Genomic DNA, 12,522 nt, shown 5'->3' on the forward strand with positions numbered 1-12,522 from the left:
TCCTTCGTGATATCAGAATCAGTCTTTGTGGAAACTGCTATGTTTATGCTTATGCACAACCTTTTGATATGTGCACAACCACTCACAGTAGATTCTTCTAGAGGTAGTCTCAATAGACATGCTGTTTGTAAGATCTGCTCCTTATGTTGAATGCTTCCCAATGCCTCCTCTTCAATCCTTTTACTACTATAGTAGGGGATCCTAGGCTGGTTTTGGTATGTTCACTAAATTTACTATGCTGAATGACCACATGCTGTGTTTTCTTTAGTCTAATTTATTTAGTGAAATCTTTGTCTCTCAGACACATTCACACACACAGACACACACACACACACACACACACACACACACACACACACACAATGCTATGTGTTTGTGTTATTGACAGCTAGAATGACCAGATGGCAGGATAGCAGGAGACAGCTTTTGATGTTCCCTATCTTCCATTTTCTCTCTTAGAAAAGGGGCACCATCAGAACTTACAAAGATGTAACTCTTTTACCCCAGTAATGTTTCCAAATTTTAATTCATGCAGGCATGACTATTGAGATCAGCAAGAAAGTTCCCTGGAAACCTATATAGAAATGAAGGATGATCTTGTAAAGGTGGCAGCTGACCTCCAAAGAAAAAACATGGAAGAGGAAGCATTTGTGGAGTACTACAAATTTTTAACGTGAGAGCTTGCTGTTCCCATCTCCTTTCCTGTGACTGACCCCTCACTAATACGGTCCTCTGGTTCATGCTTCTGTCCTGTGCTGACCTTATGGAACTTGACAAAGACATGTATTAGTCTGATTTCTGGCAACTCACACACATGCTTTTCCTTAATATTCAAAGACATGAGGACCAAAAGTGGTGGCATTTCAAGAGTAGTTCATAAGCTTGTGCCCACATGGCCCAGATTTGAGGGGAAACATTGGAAGGAAAGCATGATGTCTGAATTTGTGAGTGTGTTGAGTGCACAATCTAAACATAGGAATTCAGCCACAGGCTTATTTCTGTGTGTGCCAGATCCCAGAACTCCCTTCGCTTAATCCTGTAGTCTATTGATTAGGATAAGCAAGAGGTTAGCCTTTCCTGTAGCTACACAGTCAGCAGAGGACTGTAGACTACCTGGGGTCAACGTGGCTCAGGACAGGGTCATTGTAATTGGGTAGGCAGAATAAATACAAGGTGGCAGAGCTGTCACTTGAAATGACGCTTATATCCTCAGTGATATGAATGTTCTGTGTTTGAGGAAGGAGTGTTGGTAAATGTCTCACCCCTCATGCCTAGCGTGAGTTTGGTGAAACAGAACCTAACGGGATATGTGCAGGTGACTCTAAGGTGCCAAGCTCTGTGGAATAATGTGTGGGCATGACATCATTGAACTTCAGAAGACTGTGTGTGCTGAGCAGGCACATTGCCCTCACATTCTACAGAGGAAGAGAAAGTTCATGAACTCAGACACCACAGGCCACAATTCCAAGAGCATGGCTTCTTTGGTTTTCCATCATTGGCATTCTGCAAGGTGAAGGCAAATCTTGTGACTACACTAAATATCACTCTCATTTCTTCTCTCTTCCAAAGACAAATAAGTTTTACTAGGGGACTTCTGTGTCCTAACCAGACATCAGTTTGTCACACTGATTTTCAGTCCCACCCTCCACTCAAGAATATTTCTTGTTTCTTGGACTGACAAGAGTGTTGACATAGGTTAGCGGCCCGTCTGGGGGTGGTATCTGACTATGCACCACAGCACAGCTCCCCACAGCTCTATGTACCCCCAGTGTCTCTTTTCTCTACCTGTTGCTCTCAGAGGTGAGGTTGTGCCCCGCTGGAGTCAAGCACTGTGGTGTTGTTTGAGCAAACATCCATATACTTATTGCGTGTGGAAAAATGAGACCACTATCTGTATCCTGGTTTGAAGTTCAGTAGGATGGTCTGTTTCCTCACAGTCCTGTGAGTTCATTAACTCTATCTGTGCTCTACTGAGTGCTGGGATGACAAGCATGCACCATGTTGGCTTTCATGTACTTCTTAATGGCTGGTATTTACTAAATGTACCAGCTGATGGAAGAGTGAGGACTATTGTCTCTTCAGACACTGTAAGGGAAAAGGATGTGGGACTTCAGGATGTGCCTCTTCTCACTCCAGGACATTCTGAAACTGCATAGAGAGGCCTGATTTCTACAGGGTCTCATTTATACATTTGGAACTTCTCTACACACCATAGTCACTCTGCTTTATTCTTGTAGATCTATGTGGAGAAACTCAGAAAATGCCCTAAATAGCCCAACTCCATTTCCAAGGCAACAAGATCCAAAATCAATAAGTTGGGTCTTCACTGTCTATATGGCTAACCTGAAATCAGTAAAGAAACAGGGAGCTACTCAGAGAAAAGTCAGAGATCCTGACCCTCGGTGGGTGGGGAGCTGATGCTATCTCAGCATCACAGAACAGTGGAAAGTGATAGCATGTAAGGAAGTTCAAGTCATGTGTAAGATATTAGTCCCGCTCCCCATTTGTTTTCTCTCCCTCTTTTATGACTTTAGGACTCTTCTTTTTCTCCTTTTAGGGTTTGTGTTGCAGACTACAAATAGAGTCTTTGATATTGCCGAGACACTGAAGAGCAAACTCCTGAGACAATAAAGCAAGGAGTATTCAGGTTTCCTGGCAGATAAGGTCAGTGTGTGAGCATGAAGACAGGTTGTTTGTGTATCATCTAGTCAGCCTTTGACCGGGGACTGTGTTGTGCTGTTTTTGTGGAATCTGTGTTCAATACATGTACTCTACAATCACATAAACACACACACAAGCACACAGACACACACACATGCACACGCATATTGTGCACTTAGGTACTCCGAATATTGACAATGAATTGTTACTTAAGATTGCTATAGAGCAAGTGGGAAAGTGGTTGGTTTTTTTTCATAGACCAGAGTTATGACAGAGAGCATGGAGACTGTGATGATGTGATAGACCTGAATACATCTCTACTTTGTTCATGTCTTTGCTGACAATTCTTTTTCCTCTATGATTTGAGGTATAAGACTAATCACTTTTCTCTATAAAAAAAGAGAAGTGGAAGAGGCAGAAATCAAGGCCCTCTGGGCAGATGTAAGGAATACAATCAAAAACTCCCCAGACTTTGTGAAATAGTGCTCTCCTGTGGATAGACTCGTGGATGGAGTTGATGAAGATAGTGGAGAGGTGGGCCCCAGATTGGAATCAGCATCAAAAATTTTTGAAGAATCTTTATCTGGAACCACTCCACAGGAAGCCTTTGAAGAGATCACCCCCAACACATCATCAGACAAGCACTGTGTGGAGACTAAGGTGGTAGAAAATCCCGGTAGCTCACCACCAGTTCATGACTTGGAAAGACTCATGTGAAGTGGACTCCATTACATCTGGCTAGCCACACCCACTTGAGACTGCAGCTCACCAGGAAAGCAAGGAGATACTAGTGACAAGGTGCATGAAGTCTGGAGCACTGAGCAGCACAGAGCAAGATTCATCCCCCTTTCCATGTCCTCAGTGTTTGATTCCCCGCATCCACTTTGCTGTGGTAAGAGAACATAACGTGATTGGCATTTGCCCTTTCCTTCCTGCCACCCTGACTATCTTGCAAAAATAGGCTTTAACTTAGTTTAAGCCACTTCATTTTCTTCCACACTTGTTGGGTTCATGTCCTCATCTTTTCAGTGCTATGTAGAGATTAGAGGAAGCACAATAAGAAAATACGGAATCACCTGCCAATGTAAGGAATGTGCTGTGCATTGTCACTTTCTAAATGTTGGACTCTCAGGGATCTGACATAATGGAGAGATGCTAATGCAAGAGAATTTCCATTGTATGAGATCATGTTTTCAGCATTAGGGAGACATCCATAGGAAATCTTCAAGTAGATCAGGGAGATAATGACACTGTGACTGAAGTGCTAGCAGTGACAGTGTCAGAAGCTGGGACAAAATCTCCAGAAAGCACCTGACACTGGGTGTGGTTAGCTAACTCTATATACCTATTCCATGTTCTCTTTAGGTGACATGGCACAGGGAGATGGGGGAAGATCTGGTTTCTCAGCTAGCATTGTAGACACAGTGCACACAGATTCTGTTGGAACAAAATGGCCAGGGAAGGCCAGCACTCCAGGAAGTCTTCTCACATCTGCATATGTGCTGAAGCACCTGTGCATTGTTGTTCACACATGATCATGTACATTTTGTAAAATGTATGCAGATCATGGAAATGTGTAAACATAGTTCATACATTTAAGATTCCAAAAGGGAAATCCACAAATATTGGAGCAAACAGTTGTCAAATAACTCAGCTCATTAATTTACTTACTTTTCTTTTCAAGTTTCTAAAGTATGGGTTGCTTATTGCTTGTCTGGCATTATTCAAAAATCACTGGTGTTGTCATATTTTTTGGTTGCTGAGTGTGCCCATATATTTCCAATTTCCCAACAATTCTTCCAGTGTGTGTACAAAGAGCCTCTTCCTCTCCTGGTGGGTGGGTGACCAGGGTTACCATTCAGTGGGTGAAAGCAAATCCAATACTCTCTGGCCTCTGCTCCCTGTTTTCTGGCCTCTGCCCTGAGTGTGTGCACGAGTAGACTGGCTCTCTCTGCAGGATCCTGGATACTTAATCTTCTGTTGAGGGGAGAGTTGACCTGGCTGTGGTCCACAAGCCACGAGATCAAAACGAGGGTGATTTGCAGGAATTTTTGGCTAGGATGGGGATCTGGAACTCACCTCTGCCCTTTGACCTGAGTGTGGGTGGAATTGGACCTCCCCCTTATTCTATTTTAAACTACAGAACCTCACTTGTTTCTCCCTAGTGTTCATGGCCCACGTTTTCTTTTCATTTGAATGGGGTCACAGAAAACAGGCCAAAACTATGAGCAATATGTTTCTAGAATTCATTGTACTTCTGCTCTCAAACACGCTGACTCTCTAGAAAACTTTCAAGACAGGCTTGTGCCATGCTCTGGTCCATGGAGGTTTATTTCCTCATGCTGCTTCTCAGCCTAAGTTCCTAGAATCCTTATCTAGCTGGAACTGAGTATTCCATGCTTATTGTCACACAAATACTGTACAAGTCTTGAGTATACTACGTACTAATTAAATTACTGAGGGCACTCCATCACAAATTCTTTTGCTTATAGCTAGGTTTGCAATGTGGAAGGCATGAGTAGAGTTTCCTCCATGCTGGGGTGTTCCCTAAATTCCTTCGTGATATCAGAATCAGTCTTTGTGGAAACTGCTATGTTATTGCTTATGCACAACCTTTTGATATGTGCACAACCACTCACAGTAGATTCTTCTAGAGGTAGTCTCAATAGACATGCTGTTTGTAAGATCTGCTCCTTATGTTGAATGCTTCCCAATGCCTCCTCTTCAATCCTTTTACTACTATAGTAGGGGATCCTAGGCTGGTTTTGGTATGTTCACTAAATTTACTATGCTGAATGACCACATGCTGTGTTTTCTTTAGTCTAATTTATTTAGTGAAATCTTTGTCTCTCAGACACATTCACACACACAGACACACACACACACACACACACACACACACACACACAATGCTATGTGTTTGTGTTATTGACAGCTAGAATGACCAGATGGCAGGATAGCAGGAGACAGCTTTTGATGTTCCCTATCTTCCATTTTCTCTCTTAGAAAAGGGGCACCATCAGAACTTACAAAGATGTAACTCTTTTACCCCAGTAATGTTTCCAAATTTTAATTCATGCAGGCATGACTATTGAGATCAGCAAGAAAGTTCCCTGGAAACCTATATAGAAATGAAGGATGATCTTGTAAAGGTGGCAGCTGACCTCCAAAGAAAAAACATGGAAGAGGAAGCATTTGTGGAGTACTACAAATTTTTAACGTGAGAGCTTGCTGTTCCCATCTCCTTTCCTGTGACTGACCCCTCACTAATACGGTCCTCTGGTTCATGCTTCTGTCCTGTGCTGACCTTATGGAACTTGACAAAGACATGTATTAGTCTGATTTCTGGCAACTCACACACATGCTTTTCCTTAATATTCAAAGACATGAGGACCAAAAGTGGTGGCATTTCAAGAGTAGTTCATAAGCTTGTGCCCACATGGCCCAGATTTGAGGGGAAACATTGGAAGGAAAGCATGATGTCTGAATTTGTGAGTGTGTTGAGTGCACAATCTAAACATAGGAATTCAGCCACAGGCTTATTTCTGTGTGTGCCAGATCCCAGAACTCCCTTCGCTTAATCCTGCAGTCTATTGATTAGGATAAGCAAGAGGTTAGCCTTTCCTGTAGCTACACAGTCAGCAGAGGACTGTAGACTACCTGGGGTCAACGTGGCTCAGGACAGGGTCATTGTAATTGGGTAGGCAGAATAAATACAAGGTGGCAGAGCTGTCACTTGAAATGACGCTTATATCCTCAGTGATATGAATGTTCTGTGTTTGAGGAAGGAGTGTTGGTAAATGTCTCACCCCTCATGCCTAGCGTGAGTTTGGTGAAACAGAACCTAACGGGATATGTGCAGGTGACTCTAAGGTGCCAAGCTCTGTGGAATAATGTGTGGGCATGACATCATTGAACTTCAGAAGACTGTGTGTGCTGAGCAGGCACATTGCCCTCACATTCTACAGAGGAAGAGAAAGTTCATGAACTCAGACACCACAGGCCACAATTCCAAGAGCATGGCTTCTTTGGTTTTCCATCATTGGCATTCTGCAAGGTGAAGGCAAATCTTGTGACTACACTAAATATCACTCTCATTTCTTCTCTCTTCCAAAGACAAATAAGTTTTACTAGGGGACTTCTGTGTCCTAACCAGACATCAGTTTGTCACACTGATTTTCAGTCCCACCCTCCACTCAAGAATATTTCTTGTTTCTTGGACTGACAAGAGTGTTGACATAGGTTAGCGGCCCGTCTGGGGGTGGTATCTGACTATGCACCACAGCACAGCTCCCCACAGCTCTATGTATCCCCAGTGTCTCTTTTCTCTACCTGTTGCTCTCAGAGGTGAGGTTGTGCCCCGCTGGAGTCAAGCACTGTGGTGTTGTTTGAGCAAACATCCATATACTTATTGCGTGTGGAAAAATGAGACCACTATCTGTATCCTGGTTTGAAGTTCAGTAGGATGGTCTGTTTCCTCACAGTCCTGTGAGTTCATTAACTCTATCTGTGCTCTACTGAGTGCTGGGATGACAAGCATGCACCATGTTGGCTTTCATGTACTTCTTAATGGCTGGTATTTACTAAATGTACCAGCTGATGGAAGAGTGAGGACTATTGTCTCTTCAGACACTGTAAGGGAAAAGGATGTGGGACTTCAGGATGTGCCTCTTCTCACTCCAGGACATTCTGAAACTGCATAGAGAGGCCTGATTTCTACAGGGTCTCATTTATACATTTGGAACTTCTCTACACACCATAGTCACTCTGCTTTATTCTTGTAGATCTATGTGGAGAAACTCAGAAAATGCCCTAAATAGCCCAACTCCATTTCCAAGGCAACAAGATCCAAAATCAATAAGTTGGGTCTTCACTGTCTATATGGCTAACCTGAAATCAGTAAAGAAACAGGGAGCTACTCAGAGAAAAGTCAGAGATCCTGACCCTCGGTGGGTGGGGAGCTGATGCTATCTCAGCATCACAGAACAGTGGAAAGTGATAGCATGTAAGGAAGTTCAAGTCATGTGTAAGATATTAGTCCCGCTCCCCATTTGTTTTCTCTCCCTCTTTTATGACTTTAGGACTCTTCTTTTTCTCCTTTTAGGGTTTGTGTTGCAGACTACAAATAGAGTCTTTGATATTGCCGAGACACTGAAGAGCAAACTCCTGAGACAATAAAGCAAGGAGTATTCAGGTTTCCTGGCAGATAAGGTCAGTGTGTGAGCATGAAGACAGGTTGTTTGTGTATCATCTAGTCAGCCTTTGACCGGGGACTGTGTTGTGCTGTTTTTGTGGAATCTGTGTTCAATACATGTACTCTACAATCACATAAACACACACACAAGCACACAGACACACACACATGCACACGCATATTGTGCACTTAGGTACTCCGAATATTGACAATGAATTGTTACTTAAGATTGCTATAGAGCAAGTGGGAAAGTGGCTGGATTTTTTTTTCATAGACCAGAGTTATGACAGAGAGCATGGAGACTGTGATGATGTGATAGACCTGAATACATCTCTACTTTGTTCATGTCTTTGCTGACAATTCTTTTTCCTCTATGATTTGAGGTATAAGACTAATCACTTTTCTCTATAAAAAAAGAGAAGTGGAAGAGGCAGAAATCAAGGCCCTCTGGGCAGATGTAAGGAATACAATCAAAAACTCCCCAGACTTTGTGAAATAGTGCTCTCCTGTGGATAGACTCGTGGATGGAGTTGATGAAGATAGTGGAGAGGTGGGCCCCAGATTGGAATCAGCATCAAAAATTTTTGAAGAATCTTTATCTGGAACCACTCCACAGGAAGCCTTTGAAGAGATCACCCTCAACACATCATCAGACAAGCACTGTGTGGAGACTAAGGTGGTAGAAAATCCCGGTAGCTCACCACCAGTTCATGACTTGGAAAGACTCATGTGAAGTGGACTCCATTACATCTGGCTAGCCACACCCACTTGAGACTGCAGCTCACCAGGAAAGCAAGGAGATACTAGTGACAAGGTGCATGAAGTCTGGAGCACTGAGCAGCACAGAGCAAGATTCATCCCCCTTTCCATGTCCTCAGTGTTTGATTCCCCGCATCCACTTTGCTGTGGTAAGAGAACATAACGTGATTGGCATTTGCCCTTTCCTTCCTGCCACCCTGACTATCTTGCAAAAATAGGCTTTAACTTAGTTTAAGCCACTTCATTTTCTTCCACACTTGTTGGGTTCATGTCCTCATCTTTTCAGTGCTATGTAGAGATTAGAGGAAGCACAATAAGAAAATACGGAATCACCTGCCAATGTAAGGAATGTGCTGTGCATTGTCACTTTCTAAATGTTGGACTCTCAGGGATCTGACATAATGGAGAGATGCTAAGGCAAGAGAATTTCCATTGTATGAGATCATGTTTTCAGCATTAGGGAGACATCCATAGGAAATCTTCAAGTAGATCAGGGAGATAATGACACTGTGACTGAAGTGCTAGCAGTGACAGTGTCAGAAGCTGGGACAAAATCTCCAGAAAGCACCTGACACTGGGTGTGGTTAGCTAACTCTATATACCTATTCCATGTTCTCTTTAGGTGACATGGCACAGGGAGATGGGGGAAGATCTGGTTTCTCAGCTAGCATTGTAGACACAGTGCACACAGATTCTGTTGGAACAAAATGGCCAGGGAAGGCCAGCACTCCAGGAAGTCTTCTCACATCTGCATATGTGCTGAAGCACCTGTGCATTGTTGTTCACACATGATCATGTACATTTTGTAAAATGTATGCAGATCATGGAAATGTGTAAACATAGTTCATACATTTAAGATTCCAAAAGGGAAATCCACAAATATTGGAGCAAACAGTTGTCAAATAACTCAGCTCATTAATTTACTTACTTTTCTTTTCAAGTTTCTAAAGTATGGGTTGCTTATTGCTTGTCTGGCATTATTCAAAAATCACTGGTGTTGTCATATTTTTTGGTTGCTGAGTGTGCCCATATATTTCCAATTTCCCAACAATTCTTCCAGTGTGTGTACAAAGAGCCTCTTCCTCTCCTGGTGGGTGGGTGACCAGGGTTACCATTCAGTGGGTGAAAGCAAATCCAATACTCTCTGGCCTCTGCTCCCTGTTTTCTGGCCTCTGCCCTGAGTGTGTGCACGAGTAGACTGGCTCTCTCTGCAGGATCCTGGATACTTAATCTTCTGTTGAGGGGAGAGTTGACCTGGCTGTGGTCCACAAGCCACGAGATCAAAACGAGGGTGATTTGCAGGAATTTTTGGCTAGGATGGGGATCTGGAACTCACCTCTGCCCTTTGACCTGAGTGTGGGTGGAATTGGACCTCCCCCTTATTCTATTTTAAACTACAGAACCTCACTTGTTTCTCCCTAGTGTTCATGGCCCACGTTTTCTTTTCATTTGAATGGGGTCACAGAAAACAGGCCAAAACTATGAGCAATATGTTTCTAGAATTCATTGTACTTCTGCTCTCAAACACGCTGACTCTCTAGAAAACTTTCAAGACAGGCTTGTGCCATGCTCTGGTCCATGGAGGTTTATTTCCTCATGCTGCTTCTCAGCCTAAGTTCCTAGAATCCTTATCTAGCTGGAACTGAGTATTCCATGCTTATTGTCACACAAATACTGTACAAGTCTTGAGTATACTACGTACTAATTAAATTACTGAGGGCACTCCATCACAAATTCTTTTGCTTATAGCTAGGTTTGCAATGTGGAAGGCATGAGTAGAGTTTCCTCCATGCTGGGGTGTTCCCTAAATTCCTTCGTGATATCAGAATCAGTCTTTGTGGAAACTGCTATGTTTATGCTTATGCACAACCTTTTGATATGTGCACAACCACTCACAGTAGATTCTTCTAGAGGTAGTCTCAATAGACATGCTGTTTGTAAGATCTGCTCCTTATGTTGAATGCTTCCCAATGCCTCCTCTTCAATCCTTTTACTACTATAGTAGGGGATCCTAGGCTGGTTTTGGTATGTTCACTAAATTTACTATGCTGAATGACCACATGCTGTGTTTTCTTTAGTCTAATTTATTTAGTGAAATCTTTGTCTCTCAGACACATTCACACACACAGACACACACACACACACACACACACACACACACACACAATGCTATGTGTTTGTGTTATTGACAGCTAGAATGACCAGATGGCAGGATAGCAGGAGACAGCTTTTGATGTTCCCTATCTTCCATTTTCTCTCTTAGAAAAGGGGCACCATCAGAACTTACAAAGATGTAACTCTTTTACCCCAGTAATGTTTCCAAATTTTAATTCATGCAGGCATGACTATTGAGATCAGCAAGAAAGTTCCCTGGAAACCTATATAGAAATGAAGGATGATCTTGTAAAGGTGGCAGCTGACCTCCAAAGAAAAAACATGGAAGAGGAAGCATTTGTGGAGTACTACAAATTTTTAACGTGAGAGCTTGCTGTTCCCATCTCCTTTCCTGTGACTGACCCCTCACTAATACGGTCCTCTGGTTCATGCTTCTGTCCTGTGCTGACCTTATGGAACTTGACAAAGACATGTATTAGTCTGATTTCTGGCAACTCACACACATGCTTTTCCTTAATATTCAAAGACATGAGGACCAAAAGTGGTGGCATTTCAAGAGTAGTTCATAAGCTTGTGCCCACATGGCCCAGATTTGAGGGGAAACATTGGAAGGAAAGCATGATGTCTGAATTTGTGAGTGTGTTGAGTGCACAATCTAAACATAGGAATTCAGCCACAGGCTTATTTCTGTGTGTGCCAGATCCCAGAACTCCCTTCGCTTAATCCTGTAGTCTATTGATTAGGATAAGCAAGAGGTTAGCCTTTCCTGTAGCTACACAGTCAGCAGAGGACTGTAGACTACCTGGGGTCAACGTGGCTCAGGACAGGGTCATTGTAATTGGGTAGGCAGAATAAATACAAGGTGGCAGAGCTGTCACTTGAAATGACGCTTATATCCTCAGTGATATGAATGTTCTGTGTTTGAGGAAGGAGTGTTGGTAAATGTCTCACCCCTCATGCCTAGCGTGAGTTTGGTGAAACAGAACCTAACGGGATATGTGCAGGTGACTCTAAGGTGCCAAGCTCTGTGGAATAATGTGTGGGCATGACATCATTGAACTTCAGAAGACTGTGTGTGCTGAGCAGGCACATTGCCCTCACATTCTACAGAGGAAGAGAAAGTTCATGAACTCAGACACCACAGGCCACAATTCCAAGAGCATGGCTTCTTTGGTTTTCCATCATTGGCATTCTGCAAGGTGAAGGCAAATCTTGTGACTACACTAAATATCACTCTCATTTCTTCTCTCTTCCAAAGACAAATAAGTTTTACTAGGGGACTTCTGTGTCCTAACCAGACATCAGTTTGTCACACTGATTTTCAGTCCCACCCTCCACTCAAGAATATTTCTTGTTTCTTGGACTGACAAGAGTGTTGACATAGGTTAGCGGCCCGTCTGGGGGTGGTATCTGACTATGCACCACAGCACAGCTCCCCACAGCTCTATGTACCCCCAGTGTCTCTTTTCTCTACCTGTTGCTCTCAGAGGTGAGGTTGTGCCCCGCTGGAGTCAAGCACTGTGGTGTTGTTTGAGCAAACATCCATATACTTATTGCGTGTGGAAAAATGAGACCACTATCTGTATCCTGGTTTGAAGTTCAGTAGGATGGTCTGTTTCCTCACAGTCCTGTGAGTTCATTAACTCTATCTGTGCTCTACTGAGTGCTGGGATGACAAGCATGCACCATGTTGGCTTTCATGTACTTCTTAATGGCTGGTATTTACTAAATGTACCAGCTGATGGAAGAGTGAGGACTATTGTCTCTTCAGACACTGTAAGGGAAAAGGATGT

At 43.1% G+C, this 12,522-nt stretch overlaps 1 long non-coding RNA gene across 22 annotated transcripts in view; it reads left to right on the plus strand.

Moving 5' to 3' along the window:
* Positions 1-337: 337 nt before the first annotated feature.
* Positions 338-12,522, plus strand: part of LOC121138124 — a 29,649-nt gene continuing 17,464 nt past the window's right edge. For 5 of the 22 annotated variants that reach the window (XR_005875297.1, XR_005875296.1, XR_005875298.1 and 2 more), the window contains exons 1-7: positions 340-673; positions 2,558-2,664; positions 3,029-3,553; positions 5,744-5,881; positions 7,766-7,872; positions 8,239-8,763; positions 10,954-11,091. This is a non-coding gene — a long non-coding RNA (uncharacterized LOC121138124). Of the gene's footprint in view, positions 674-2,557; positions 2,665-3,028; positions 3,554-5,743; positions 5,882-7,765; positions 7,873-8,238; positions 8,764-10,953; positions 11,092-12,522 lie in introns of all 22 variants that reach the window. The other 17 variants (XR_005875308.1, XR_005875317.1, XR_005875309.1 and 14 more) reach the window with 11 other exon arrangements.

The sequence above is a fragment of the Mesocricetus auratus genome, unplaced genomic scaffold (genome assembly GCF_017639785.1).
Source record: "Mesocricetus auratus isolate SY011 unplaced genomic scaffold, BCM_Maur_2.0 contig_3169_pilon_obj, whole genome shotgun sequence".
Classification (NCBI taxonomy): domain Eukaryota; kingdom Metazoa; phylum Chordata; class Mammalia; order Rodentia; family Cricetidae; genus Mesocricetus; species Mesocricetus auratus.